The sequence below is a fragment of the Carlito syrichta genome, unplaced genomic scaffold, assembly GCF_000164805.1.
Source record: "Carlito syrichta isolate Samal-C Ts95f unplaced genomic scaffold, Tarsius_syrichta-2.0.1 Scaffold307152, whole genome shotgun sequence".
NCBI lineage: Eukaryota > Metazoa > Chordata > Mammalia > Primates > Tarsiidae > Carlito > Carlito syrichta.
The window spans coordinates 44,277-54,360 of record NW_007251248.1 but is presented as its reverse complement, the minus strand read 5'-3'; the positions used below and the strand labels follow the sequence as shown (position 1 = coordinate 54,360).

General features: G+C 44.6%; 1 protein-coding gene across 5 annotated transcripts in view; it reads left to right on the top strand.

Annotated features, from left to right (window-relative positions):
* HNRNPM (heterogeneous nuclear ribonucleoprotein M) overlaps positions 1–10,084 on the top strand; it is a 54,196-nt gene that overhangs the window by 11,677 nt on the left and 32,435 nt on the right. For 4 of the 5 annotated variants that reach the window (XM_021715481.1, XM_021715480.1, XM_021715478.1 and 1 more), the window contains one exon: positions 8,898–9,067. The gene's annotated coding sequence lies outside the window, so the exon portion shown is untranslated. Of the gene's footprint in view, positions 1–8,897; positions 9,068–10,084 lie in introns of those variants that run through there. The other variant, XM_021715479.1, reaches the window with a different exon arrangement.

Sequence of the window (10,084 nt, the reverse complement as noted above, 5' to 3'; positions counted from 1 at the left end):
TGGAATTACAGGCATGCGCTACCACGCCCGGCTGATTTTTTGATTTATTGTAGAGATGAGGTCTCGCTGCCCAGGCTCTCTGCTTTCACTTGGTTCTTTGCTTTTATTAATGGTTAGGAAAAGATACTGGCCTGCAAAGATTAACTTGCTTTTGGGGATGGGTGGTTCTCGAATGGGCTCTCCCATTACTGTGTTTTGCAGTCATAGAGTTAAAAGTGGGATTGCTTCTTTGGTAGACTGCAATGAGTATACTGCCTGGGTTTCCTCAACCATGGCTCTGATTGACTGCTTCTTTTTTGTTGTTTTTTGAGTTGGAGTCTCACTGTCGCCCAGGCTGAAGTGCAGTGGCACGCTCACAGCTACCCCAACGTTGACCTGCTGGGCTCCAGTGATCCTTTCACCTCCAAGTAGCAGCTACAGGCATGCTACCACACCCAGCTAATTTTTTTGATTTATTGAAGAGATGAGGTCTTGCCAAGTTGCCCACGCTGGTCTTGAACCTGCAGGCTCAGGCAGTCCACTCATCTTGGCCTCTCAAAGTGCTGGGATTAGAGGCAGAACCCCACCGAGCCATGCCTGGTTGGCTTCTTTTATTTTTATTTTTTTATTTTATTTTGTTTTTTTGTTTTTTTTTTTTTAGTTGGAGTCTCACTCTGTCACCCAGACTGAAGTACAGTGGCCGCTCCCGGCCACCGCAGCCTCGACCTGCTGGACTCCAGCGATCCTTCTGCCTCAGCCTTCCAAGTAGCTGGAATTACAGGCGCGTGCTACCACGCCCGGCTAGATTTTGATTTACTGTAGAGATGAGGTCTCGTCAAGTTGCACTGGCGGGTCACGAACCCGCGGGCTCAGGTAATCCACTCACCTCAGCCTCCCAAGGTGCGGGATTACAGGCTGAGCCACCGAGCCGGCTTGGCTTCTTTTAAAGCCTTATCAGTAGAGGCAACGTTAGAAACCTAGGAGTGAATCAGTTTCCCTGTTGGGCCTTCTCCAGAAAATTATTAATAGAAAAACATTTCATTGCCACAGTTAGTGTGTGCCAAGAGTTTCTTAAACCTGTAAGTGTGTAGGTTGTAACCTCCACTTATAGATGAGGGAACTGAGTGAGACCTAGTGAAGACATGGTGACCTTGGAGTTCAGACCTGGATGTGTGATCCTAGCTCATCACCTGCCTCCTTAGATATTTTGCACTTACCATTCACCAAGCTGCATTTTGTTTTGCTATTTGATGATTCTCATTCACTGCATCTCTGAGCTACTGTGGATACAGGTTGTGTTGGTTTTTCTTTTCTTTTCTTTTTTGAGTCGGAGTCTCACTCTGTCATCCAGACTGGAGTGCAGTGGCCACTTCCGGCCACTGCAGCCTCTACCTGCTGGGCTCCGGTGATCCTTCCGCCTCAGCCTTCCGAGTAGCTGGAACTATAGGCGCGTGCTACCATGCCTGGCTAATTTTTTGATTTATTGTAGAGATGAGGTCTCACCAAGTTGCCTGGGCAGGTCTCGAACCCATGGGCTCAGACAATTCACTCACTTCAACCTCCTAAAGGCGTGGGATTACAGGTTGAGCCACTGAGCCCGGCTTGTGTTGGTTTTTCTGGTAAAGAACCAGGGAGGTAAAAGAACTTGAGTCACATGGGAGTAGTTAAGTGGTAGACCTGGAGCTAGAATCCTGCTATGAATAGTGCTCTCATGTCTTAAATGCATTAGAGGAGCTCAGGATTTAAAGGATTTCTATGAAGAATCACTTTAGAAGGGATGGTTCTCAAGGGAGAGAGGGGGAAGGTCTCGTCTGTCCCTCAAGTGTCATGGGAATTTCAGGGTATTGGGAGTGCCATTTCAAACTGCACCTTTTTTTTTTTAATTTGGAGTTTCACTCAGGCTGGAGTGCAGTGGCATGATCACAGCTCACTGCAACCTTGACTCCCTGGGCTCAGAAGATCCTCCTACCTCAGCCTCTCAATGCTGGGAGTACAGGCTTGTGGCATCACGCCTGGCTAATTTTTTGCTGGTCTTGAACTCCTGGGCTGAAGTGATCCTCCTACCTCAGCCTCCCAAAGTGCTGGGATTACAGGCATGAGCCACGTGTCTGACCTGGCACTCAATCTTTTTATTTGTTGTGATTGCAGTGTATAGTATAATTCTAGTGTGGTGGAGCAGTGACATGATAAATTGTCAACTTTTTTTTTTTTTTTGAGTTGGAGTCTCACTCAGCCAGACTGGCGTGCAGTGGCCGCTCCTGGCCACCGCAGCCTCAACCTGCTGAGCTCTGGCAATCCTTCTGCCTCATCCTTCCAAGTAGCTGAAACTACAGGCGTGCGCTACCACGCCCGGCTAATTTTTTTTGATTTGTTGTAGAGATGAAGTCTCGCCAAGTTGCCCAGGTGGGTCTTGTACCCGTGGGCTCAGGCAATTCACTCATCTCGGCCTCCCAAAGCGTGGGATTACAGGCTGAGCCACCGAGCCCAGCCAAATTGTCAATTTTCAAAGAACTTGAGTGAAGCATTCCTAAGCCATATTAAACATAATTAACCACATTATGACATAACAGGTTGATAGAATGTCATAGAAAATTTTTATAATGGATCTATTTAGAACTTTGGGTGAAAGATTGGATGCCAGAACCAGATAAAGTTTTCATTGACAGTTGGGAATTGAGAGCCAGTGGCAACTGTGAATTTAACTGACTTGGGTAGAACTGTTTATTGTGGCTTCAGTTTGAAGGATTACAAATCTTTCTAATCTTATTTGTTATTTATTTACTTATTAATTGAGTAGGGGTTTCACTCTGTCACCCAGGCTGGAGTGCAGTGGCATGATTATAGTTTATAGCAACTTTGACCTTTGGGGCTCAGGTGATGATCCTTCTGCTGAGGCCTTCTCATAGCTGGGACTATGGGTGCATGGCACCATGCCCTGCTAATTTTTATTTGTTTCTTTTTTGTAGAGAGATGGTTTTGCTATGTAGCCCAGGCTGATCTTGAACTCCTGGATCAAGCAATCCTCCAGCCTAGGCCTTCTAAAGTGCTGAGATTACAGGTGTGAGCCACCACTCCCAACCTCAGATCTTCTTTGAAAGATTACAAGTATATTACCAAGTTAAGTTATTGGGGTTAGGTTTGAAACTAAACGAGCTGTAGTAGAAACTGTTTTGGAAAAAAAAAGTCTGTTGTATAACTGGTACAATAAACCGCACATAATTACAATGTACAGTTTGATAAGTGTCAGCACATGAAGCCCTCACTGAAATCAAACTAAACGTATCCATAATCCCCAGAAGTATCCTCTTGTCCATTTGTAATTCTCTCTAGCTCCTCTCTGTCCCTGCTCCCTGCAACCCTTGATCAGCTTTCCATCAGCATACATCAGTAGTTCCCTGGGTGATTCCCCTCTCCCCTCTGGACATTTGGAAGTATCTTAGTGGCATTTTTGATCTTTGCCTTCATGACTTGGGCGTAGGATTGTCACTGTGTCTCTTGAGTAGAGGCTGTGGCTGCTGGCTAAACATCCTGTGGTGTACAGGAAAACCCCCACAACAAAAGGTCATCTGCCTCCAAATGCTGCTGGTGCCATGGTTGAGAAAACCTGTTTCAGATAAGTTTGCTAGGTAAGGTTAGATTTCTAGAGTATGTGGAACCATACAGTATACACTTCTTTTTTTGTTGTTGGCTTATTTGAGCGTAATTATTTTGAGATTCATCCATATAACTCATTGCTTTTTGTTAAGTATTATTTTGTTTTTATGTATATTGTACATACTACAGTTTATTTACTTGGTTGTTAGATATTTGGGTGTCCAGTTTGAGATACTGCAAATAATGCTGCTGTGAACAATTGGGTACAAGTTTTTCTGTGGATATATGCTTTATTTTCTCTTGGGTGAGTAGCTAATTGCGAATGGTTTGGTTGTATATATGTATGTTTAACTTTTTAAGAAACTGCCAAACTGGCTTACTGTTTTTACATTCCCACCAGTTCTTCCATAACCTTGGTAATACTTGGTGTGGTCATTCTTTTTAATTTTAGCCATCCTAACAGGTGTATAGTGGCATTTTGGTTTTATTTTGTGTTTCCCTAATGACTGGTAATGTTGAGTTTCTTTACATATATTTATTTGTCATCCATATATCTTTGGTGAGGTTTCTTTCAATCATTTGCCCATTTAAAAAAACTTGAGGTCTGACCAGGTTTGGTGGCTCACACCTGTAATCCCAGTGCTTTGGGAGGTGGAAACGAGGATTGCCTGAGTCCACGGGTTCAAGACCAACCTGGGCAACATGGTGAGACCTCATCTCTACAATAAGTCAAAAAAGTTAGCCAGGCGTGGTGGCGCGCACCTGTAATTCCAGCTAACTTGGAATGCTGAGGTAGAAGGACTGCCTGCCCAGCAAGTTGAGGCTGCAATGACTGTAAGTGTGCCACTGCACTGTGGCCTGGGCAACAGAGTGAGACAACAACTCAAAAAAAAATTGTCTTATTACTGCGTTTTGAGAATTCCTTCTCTTTATATAGTCTGTATAAAGTCCTTTTTGCAGATGCATGCTTTGCAGATATTTTCTTTTTTTTGATGGTTTGTTTTTGTTTTTTTTGAGTTGGAGTCTCACTCTGTCACCCAGGCTGGAGGGCAGTGGCTGCTCCTGGCCACTGCAGCCTCGACCTGCTGTGCTCTGGTGATCCTTCTGCCTCAGCCTTCCAAGTAACTGGAACTACAGGCACATGCCACCATGCCCAGCTAATTATTATTATTACTTATTGTAGAGACGAGGTCTCACCATGTTGTCCAGGCTGGTCTTGAACCCCTGGACTCAGGCAATCCTCTTGCCTTGCCCTCCCAAAGTGCTGGGATTACAGACTTGAGCCACTGCACTTGGTCTCATATTCTTTAAAGAGACTGGGTCTCATCTTGCCCAGGTTGATCTTGAACTCCTGGCCTCAAGCGGTTCTTCTGCTTTGGCCTTTCTAAAGCGTTAGGATTATAGGCATGAGTCACAGTGCCTGGCCCAAGTGAGATTTCTTTGAGCATCATTCTCAATAGTCAAGAATTGAGTTGGTTGTGGTAGATTTTCAAAAGGTAGATTTTTTTTTTTAAACTGGAAATGTTAAGAGATAGTTCTAGCCGGGCAGTGGCTCAGCCTGTAATCCTACGCTTTGGGAGGCTGAGGTGAGTGGATTGCCTGAGCCTGTGGGTTCGAGACCCGCCTGGGCAACTTGGCGAGACCTCATCTCTACAATAAATCAAAAAATTAGCTGGGTGTGGTAGTTCCAGCCTGTAGTTCCAACTACTTGGAAGGCTCAGGCTCCAACTCAAAAAAAAAAAGATAGTTCTAACCCCTTATTGAAGAAACTTCTCAGAGAGAGGAAATTATCAGCCAGAGAAAGATTTGTTTATAGAAGTGCTATGCCCACACTTTGGGCATATACCCACACTTCCGGCATTAAACCAGTGAGCTGCTTTCTCGGTGGAGTCATGTGATGTGGATTAACCCCAAACCAAAACCCAGCTTCTGTGGTTCCCTCTGGGAGTTTATTCTTAGAGGTAATATACATTGCAGAATATCAGCTTGATACTTTGTTACCTGCTTTGGCTAGAATTAGTTACTTGTGCATTTTGTAGCTCATAGGTGAGGTGAGTAGTCTGAAAACAAACTGGAAATATTACTGTCATGGACCCTGTGTTAGAATGTTTTTTATTATAAATCCGAAAATATTTGGCGTTTCAAAAGTAACTAGTTATATTAAAATACATTTCTGTATGGACCCTCTGTTGGAACAAGATAGGTAGGTTGAGCCATGTGCTGTGAGTTTCTTTAACACCTCATCTTCTGCCAAGGATAAGAGGTGCTTTGGCAGATATGTTCTGTTTGGCAGACTTTGGTGCAGGACTTCCTTTGGGAGTGGACAGGTAGTCTGTGTAACAGTTGTGGGTACCTGTGGGATCTGCTTTGTGGTATGAAGCTACCCTGAGGGAGAGCCAGTTGTGGACACAGGTAGACTGTATTCTAGGCATGTGGGATTGGAGTGGCCACAACATCACCTCATCTGCTATGTTACTCCTGGTCTCAAGTGAACCTCTTGCCTCGGTCTCCCAAATGCTGGGATTACAGGTGTGAGCCACCACACCCAGCCTAAATAAACACTTAAAAAAATTTTTTTTGAGTCGGAGTCTCACTCTGTCACCCAGGCTGGAGTGCAGTGGCCTTCTTGACTTACTGGGCTCAGGTGATCCTTCTGTCTCAGCCTTCCAAGTAGCTGGAACCACACAGGCATGCGCCACCATGCCTGGCTGATTTTTTTTTTTTCGTTTTAATTGTAGGAATGAGGTCTCTGCCATGTTGCCCAGGCTGTTCTTGAACCCCTGAGCTCTGGCAATCCTCTCGCCTCCACTTCCTTAAGTGCTGGGATTACAGGCGTGAGCCACTGAGCCTGCCTAAATAAACATTTTTTTAAAGTTTTCCGGCCACACTTTGGGAGGCTGAGGTGAGTGAATTGCCTGAGCCCACAGGTTTGAGACCCGCCTGGGCAACTTGGCGAGACTTCATCTCTACAATAAATCAAAAAATTAGCTGGGTGTGGTAGCGCACGCCTGTAGTTCCAGCTACTTGGAAGGCTGAGGCGGAAGGATCGCCGGAGCCCAGAAGTTCAAGGCTGCAATGGCCAGGAGCGGCCACTGCACTCCAGTCCGGGTGACAGAGTGAGACTCCAACTCAAAAAAAAAAAAAAAGTTTTCCAACTCCCATCAAGTGTTGATGGGAGTTGACTGCCCATCTCCTACAAATGAAAGATGTCCCACAATAAAGATCAGCCCTTTAAATGAATAAAATTCAATAAATTTTTTTGGGGAGGGAGTCTCACTCTGTCATCCAGGATGGAGTGTTGTGACCTGATCACAGTGTACCAAAGCCTCGACCTCCTGGGGCTCAGATAATCCTTCCTCCTCAGCCAAAGTAACTGGGACGACAGGCATATGCCAGCACACCTGGCTAATTTTTTTTAAAAGTTTTTTTTTTTAAGAGATGAGGTCTCAGGATGTTGTCCAGGCTGGTCTCAAGCAGTCCTCTCTTGCCTTGACCTCCCAAAGTGCTGGGATTATAGATGTGAGCAACTGCCTCTGGCCAATTACATTAAATTAATCAAACTAAACAAGAAAAGGTAGTTTTGTAAACCATCAATACTGTTCTCTTGGCTCCCTCCCCCATTTTTTATCATGGATCCCAAGCTGCTAGAGCCTGTGGTTTGGGAGTTGCTGAACTCTCATTGGTGAAATGCATGGGGCTCGGAAGGCAGAAAGAGCAAGGCTCAGTGCCCTGAGAAGCTTGCCACACTTGCTCCTGGTCAACCAGTACATGAGCCCTGCCCTGGTAGGCATACACACCTGGGCTTGCAAGCCTCTTGTTTGGTGCTTAGAGATAAAATGTTGCATCATGGTGGCTGGCACCTAACACACTAAGGTAAACAAGATCACAGGGAAGGATGTGCCCAAAAGCATTCATCCTTCTTTACCATAGGTGGGATTGTTTGCTTGGTTTGGTGTCTTCTACCTACCAGTGTTGCTCAGACTTAGAGTTTCTTACCTTCAAAGTAAGTGGGAGTATTTGGAGAATGGTTTCTTTCCCCTTTTCTGGACTAAAAAAAATTGATTAAGGTATCTATAAGACACATCATTGTAAGTATCTCTACTGTGTAGCTAAGTACAGTATTGTGCACCCATCACCACTGTCCATTCTTAGAACTTTTAAATATCATCCTGGGCTGGGCACGGTGGCTCAGTCCCTGCACTTTATGGGGCTGTGGCAAGAGGATTGCCTGAGCCCGTGGGTTCATGACCAGCCTGGGCAACACAGTGAGACCTCATCTCTACAGTAAATCAAAAAATCAGCCGGGTGTGGTAGCGTGCGCCTGTAGTTCCGGCTGCTTGGAAGATTGAGGTGGAAGGATCACCAGAGCCCAGCAGATCGACTCTGGGACGGCCGTGAGCATGCTGCTGCACTCCAGCCTACACAACAGTGAGACTCCAAGTCAAAAATAAAAATAATCATCCCAAACCAATTCTGCCTCCATTATTCAATAACCCCTTTTCCCACCTTCCCTAGACTCTGGTAACCTCTGTTCTACTCTGTCTCTGTGAATTTGCTTCCTTCTAGGTATCTCCAAGTGTTGGGCTTATATTTGTTTTTTACACTGAGCCCACTGTCCTCAAGGTTCATGTATGTTGTGGCATGTATTCAAAGTTTTTTCCTCTTTGTGGTTGAAGAATGATCCATTGCATGGATCATTCACATTTTGTTTATTTCACTGATCTTGGGTGGCTCCCACATTTTGGCTTTTGTGACTAATGCTGCTGTGAACATTGATGTACCAGTATCTGAGTCCTTGCTTTCCTTTGGAGTATATACCTCACAGTGGAACTGCTGGTTGCATGGTAATTCTACGTTTAGTTTTTGGTCACCACCGAACTGTCTTACACAGGGGCTATGTCATTTTACATTTCCCCTCCCTTTTTTTGGTTACATAATATGAAAAATACTTTCATTTGTGAAGCTCAGATTGGTTGGGTCTATGTGCCCCACTTCATATTTTCATTCCACAAAACTTTGTAAATCTTGTCTTCCTGTTTCTGCACTTCAGGTGGGATTTAGCCTCACTGCTAAAGCTGTTATAGCCCATGAGCATTCGTCAGCTTAGTAGAAGGTACTTTTGCAAATAGCTTCTCAGGTGGATTTTAAGGAATGCACTACTGTAGCTTTGTGCCCCGTGAAGCAGTTTAGTTTGTCTCAAATCAAAACCAGTACTAGACTTGTGTCATACGTGACTTTGTGTAGAATTGTAAACTTGGTAGATCAGATACTGTCTTTTGGCTTGTGCTAACAAATAAACGCTTTTTTTTCTCTTTTGAATTCAGTGAAGGAGAACGTCCTGCTCAGAATGAGAAGAGGAAGGAGAAAAACATAAAAAGAGGAGGCAATCGCTTTGAGCCGTATGCCAATCCAACTAAAAGATACAGAGCCTTCATTACAAATATCCCTTTTGATGTGAAATGGCAGTCACTTAAAGACCTGGTTAAAGAAAAAGGTAATGGTACTGGTGGTGGAGTAGGGTAAGAAGGTCGGTGTGTCATCTCTTCTGTGGCTAATTCCTTGGTTACTTTTGTCACTGGAAGCTGCTCTGGGGTAGAGTATGTGTTCTGTCTAGGCTTGAGAGTGAGCCCCCTACCCCACCCCACTTTTTTGTGTGGTTCTGCCCTGTATGTCAGACAGGGTTGTGTATATGGTCCCTTGGCCTACACATGATTTGACTGGCTTAATATGGTCATGAGGGCTTCGATTAGCTTGAGAGGAGCCTTTTTGTGTTGAGGAAAATTCTTCACATTAGGTGGGAGGTTTTTCCTTTCTTTTCTGTCTTTTTTTTTTTTATTTTAGGTTTTTAAATTTGGCAGGAAGATAGTTTGTTTAAATTTTGTGGATGTCTTCCTGGAATCACAATTTGGTAGCTGGACCTTGTGCTGCTCAGGTTCTAAACTGTAAAAATTAGCTGGTACTTAACTCTTAGGCTTTTCCTCCCTAGGAAAAAATATAGCAGATTGGCAATTGGAGAGATCAAAATAAGGTATCTGCTTTGTAATGTGATGCCTTAAGGTGCACATTGTCACAGCCCAGGTGTCCAAATTCTGGCCCAGGGCAGAGGAAGTGCCCAAGCTCTGCTGCCACCAGTAGGTCTGAGGAGACTGCCTCTGTGGTCCTCTGCCTTACCCCCTGTGCACACTATGTGTGTCGTCTTTCTCATTCTTCACTCCTTTGCTGCTGTTGTCTTCCTTTCTCTCCTGATTCTTGGCCCTGCTGGTGGCACTTAGGACTAAAGAGATTGCTCAGCCCTGGTTTAGACACAACTACTGATGAGAGCAATTTGAATAATGCCTTGAGCCCCTCCCCCAGACTCAAATGACCCTCCATGGAGTCTTTGAAGGACTGAAAGGTATTGGTTTTCTGGAGCATTCATCTTGAAAAGAGATGTGAAGCTTGATTTGTCAAATGATTAACATTTCAGTGACGGGGATGCCCCTGGATAGGCCATTTTGGTATGTGTACTGGT